This window comes from Gadus chalcogrammus, chromosome 11, assembly GCF_026213295.1.
Source record: "Gadus chalcogrammus isolate NIFS_2021 chromosome 11, NIFS_Gcha_1.0, whole genome shotgun sequence".
Lineage (NCBI taxonomy): Eukaryota > Metazoa > Chordata > Actinopteri > Gadiformes > Gadidae > Gadus > Gadus chalcogrammus.
This window is the reverse complement of record NC_079422.1, coordinates 9,879,079-9,883,565: the sequence shown is the minus strand read 5'-3', so window position 1 is coordinate 9,883,565 and position 4,487 is coordinate 9,879,079. Positions and strand designations below refer to the sequence as shown.

Here is a 4,487-nt window from a genome sequence, read left to right as displayed (position 1 = left end):
TGAACCACCAAAGTGGTTTGTGCTCGAAGCTTCAAATGAGTACGCTAGGGACATCTAGTGGTGAATGAAATTATGACAACCCAACCCAAAATGTGATTTTTGCTTCGTGTGTCGATACAACATTAAATCATTTGAGAATTGAAGTCATTTCAGTGATACATGTGTGTGAGTGTGCCATTCATAAATGTCTCCAGAGCTTTTTTGGCAGCATAATAGAACTGATTTTGTAAAAGGGGAAATGTGGTTGAGATGTGGGGGACAGTGTTTTGTGTAACTTTGGAGGGGGGGGGGGGGCGGTAATTATTTTATTCAGAAACAGGATCTGGCTAATGATATTTATTCAGAAAGAGGATTTGCTCTAAAACCTTTGGGCTTAGCCGGTTTCTCTTTTTTGAGACCTCTCCTGCGACCGAGGATGCAGGGGTACACAAAAATTCCAATGGCAACATGTAGAGGTGTGGAAATAATAGTTTGTGCGTTTCCCAGTATTGGAGTGGATCATCATTTCTTTTGATGTGCGGTTCTCTTAAATAGCGCTGGACCTCTACAATGGCATCAGCTGTGGCACTATTACTTTGTTTGCTCAACTGCTGCACAGTTGCGTCCAAATGGCGCCACAGTTGACCTAGGGAAAATAGACAGAAAATGTATTAAATATCATAACAAAATAAACACAACAAAATCAAATTTTCTCTATGAATTTACCAGAGGAGGTGGAAGGGACTTCATCGATCGCTGCTGATGGAAGTGGAGATGATTTTACCGGTATTTCACTTATTATTTGACTACACTCAGTGCTGAGCCTTTTCACAGCTTCGTCAGCCTTGGATGGAGTGAGGAAGCCGAGAGTTTTGAATCGTGGGTCCAGGAGAGTAGGGAGGGTCAGGATACTGGTCGTTTGGAAGCGGCTAAGGGGTTCCATTAACTTTAGTTGTATTGATTTGGTGAGATGTTGGGTCATGTCAGTGTGGATGGATCCACGCTGTTCACCGAGGGTTAGTGAGACCATTTTCAATAGTGGAAGAATCTTCGAGGCTGACACCCTCTTTTCCTCAGACAATTCAATTGTAGCCTCATTAAATGGGCCAAGCACACCGAGTGTGCTTAATTACGGTAAACTCCATTGGAGTCAACATGGTGACTTCACAAGGGAGAGAAGCCATAGCTGCACTTACAGCTTCTCTCTCTGAGTGCAGCCTCTCCAACATGATATAGGTGCTGTTCCACCATGTCTCCACCTCCTTCAGCAGCTTACGCTGTGGTCTTCCCATGCATTGCTGCATCTGGGCTAGACTTTCCTTTACACAGAAAAGAACATATAAAATATTAGTTGGACAATGCTACAACAGTCACAACAGGATAATGATATAGTAAAGAGAAGTGATGTTAAAAACAAAGAACATGCAGCACAAGCCATAATACCTTAGCAGTGGTACTAGACCGAAAGAGTGTTACAATTCTTCTGGCACTTGTATGCAGCTGCTCAAGTCCAGGGGTGTCATCCAAGGATTTCTTTGCCATCAGGTTGATGGCATGAGCTATGCAGATGGCTTGTTTCAAATGCAGCTCCTTGCCACATGCAAGCATGTTGGAAGCTGCATCAGTTACAAGACAGGTCACCTTGTGCCTGATGCCCCACTCCTCCATAATGGCACCCTTAGCTTCAGCCAGGTTATGGGCTGTATGGCTCTGTGGGAAATGCTGAACCCCAAGCGGTGTGGTATTCAGCACACCATCTGCAATAAAGTGGCAGGTGACTGCAAGGTAGGCCTCCATATTCATGGATGTCCACATATCTGAAGTTAGGCTGACTGCAGTAGCCTGCTGAACAAGGGCCTTGGCCTCCCTTTTGCCTTGGTGGTAGCGTTCCTCCACCATGGCCTTTAAAGCCTGAGAAAACAAGAACACTTTTTAGCATGACTTTTAAAGATATACATAATGTAGGTTAATGAATGATAACATAATAATATATACCTGTCTGGTGGGCAGAACATATGAAGGGTCAAGTAATTGTACCAGCCCCCTGAATCCCTGGTCGTTGACCACAGTAAAAGGCTGGCAATGCTTCACCACCATGTCCACCAAGGCCTCGTCCAGTTCCTTTTTCCTGGAAGCTGGGCAAAAGAGACAACACAAGTGAACAAGCAGTAACCTAATGGTATAGCCATCTTATAATGCATCATCCATTAAAAAAAAGCGACCACCCAAACGCACCTGTGCAAGTCCCAGCAGGTGCTGTGGGTGTCTCCTCTTTCTCATGGAGGGCACGGTAATGCCTCAACATGGAAGATGTATTATTATTGTAACCAAGAAGCTTGTTGCCAATTAGGCATTTCACCTATACAAACAAAAACAACCAATACAAAAGACAACATTAAAAAACATTGTGCTACTACTTTCCAAACCATGCTTTAAAATGAATAGCAGTATCTATGAATAGGCAAACCTTATTTGGAGCAACTAGATCAAAATGCTCCCAAACAGGGGAAAACCTTCTTTTTGGCAAACTCCATGATGAATGATGAACGTGATATTTCGATTGATACTGCAGAAAATACATACTACGACCACAGACTAGTGGTATATTGAATTATACCACAAGGTTGTGATCGTATACGGGACATCTTTATAGTCGAAATCTCCCGCCAATACTGAACCCATATTTCGAAGCAGTAGCCCGAGGCGAAGCCTCGAACGTCACACGCTACATCATTTCGCCAACGTGAATCCTACTCGAAGCGGAGCTTCGCTGGGGGAGGAGCCGACATACTCGACACACGCCCCGATGCCTCGACGCAAACCGTAACATCACTAACTTGCAGCAAGCACGAAGAGGCGAACTTAACACCATTCTAACATTTGCATAACGAGGCATTATAGCTTACAATTATAAACATCATCCGATTAATTCTCGCTCATGTTCAACCATCGCAAGCAGTTCTAATAACTGATTCATCGGATTCATCAAAGAGGTTCCTGCAGGCATCCATATTTGTTGTGGTTATGAAATCCTCCAGAAGGATCTGTTTTTCCGGTTTTATGTCATACGAACTTCTAAGGGGCGTTTCCTGAACACTCTTATTTCCTAAAAGGTCCATGCTTATGGTGTGTTCCTCAATCCTCGGACGCAAGACCTCTGAGTCGAAAGTCGAAGATCTCCAGCCTTCTTGCGGCATTTCTTGAAGGCACGCCCCCTTTTTGTCTGCATCTTTCGGAAATCTGAGAGTAGGCCGAGCAGTGATGAAGCTCTCAACAAAATGGGTGCGCCCGTGAAGATTTTTTTTTTTGTATTTGTACCACGTTGGTCATTTTTATAACATAACATTGCTGCTTAATTCCGGTCACCAATTTATAAATTGCATGGTATTGCTCTGCGTGCAATACAATGTAAAGTTGTGGTTGTTTTCGGGCTGGTTTGCTAAAGAGGCTAAAGGCTCGATTCCACCGGAGGCGTACGCGCCGCGGCACAGCTGCGCCGCGGTCACCGCTGCTGATCGCTTCCACTCTAATCAATGAGACCATTTCCACCGGGCGCGCCGTGGAACGTTTAAGCAGCGTCCCAGGAGCGGCGTGCCACGCCGCGGCGCTATCTTTCCGTCGCACTTCTATTTTTGCCACGAGCCGCAGCTAAACCGCGTCAATTTCGGCAGAGCAGATCGAGCCGGGCAGGAAGTGAAAATTAAAAGCCATAGAGCATCCGGTCAATTTTCAAAATAAAACACAATACTGAGCTCATGTAACTTCACATCAACATTATTACGTCATGACCGGTGGCACCAGGTCAGCAGTCAATTAATTATTTGAGTGCTCGGGAAACTTAATGTTATTTTTCCTTAAACCCTGAGAGACAGTTAATACATGATCTGATACCAGAGAGACAGTTAATACATGACAATGCATTTTGAACTTTGCCTGTGTTTTCTTTTACTTAGCCTATCTATTTTATTGTATTGTACATTATTGTATTTCTATGTGAAGCACTTTGAGTCTGCTTCATGTATGTAAAGGGCTATATAAATGAATTTGCCTTGCCTTAAAGAAAAAAAAAATCTGTTTTTTACCTACACTGTATGTGACTTGATTTCGTCTATTTCCCATTATGGTTAATGGTTTGGGTAGTTAGTCCACCATTGTTGATTTCTCACCTGAAGAGCCAATCTCCAGAGCTATGGCTCGCCAGGCATTGTCCTTTTTGGAGTTGTCTTTGTAATGACGGGAACATTAGTCATACAATTCGACATATTTTTCCACCTCGACGACCAGTCTCTCATCGTCCATTCTCGTAATTGTTTCTCACAAACGAAAGAGGGCGACATCCAGTGGTGAGGGGTAGATATGGAGGTGCCTACGGGACCCGGGATGTACAAACCAGCTTTTAAAAAGCGCCTTTTCAGGGGCGGCGACGCTAGGGAATAGAACATTGGCTCGAAGACTAGTTGGGCGGTGCGGCGCGGAACGCTGCCGAGCGGCTAGTCGGCGCCGGTGTG

At 44.4% G+C, this 4,487-nt stretch overlaps 1 long non-coding RNA gene across 2 annotated transcripts; it reads right to left on the bottom strand.

Moving 5' to 3' along the window:
- Window positions 1-331: 331 nt before the first annotated feature.
- On the bottom strand, window positions 332-2,054 carry LOC130392565 (uncharacterized). Of its 2 annotated transcripts, XR_008897013.1 has the most exons (4): window positions 1,975-2,054; window positions 1,423-1,890; window positions 706-1,298; window positions 332-625 (listed from the first exon to the last, which is right to left on the bottom strand). It is a non-coding gene; the product is annotated as an uncharacterized LOC130392565 (long non-coding RNA). The 2 variants fall into 2 exon arrangements; XR_008897012.1 differs by having other exon boundaries at window positions 332-1,298.
- Window positions 2,055-4,487: the final 2,433 nt, after the last annotated feature.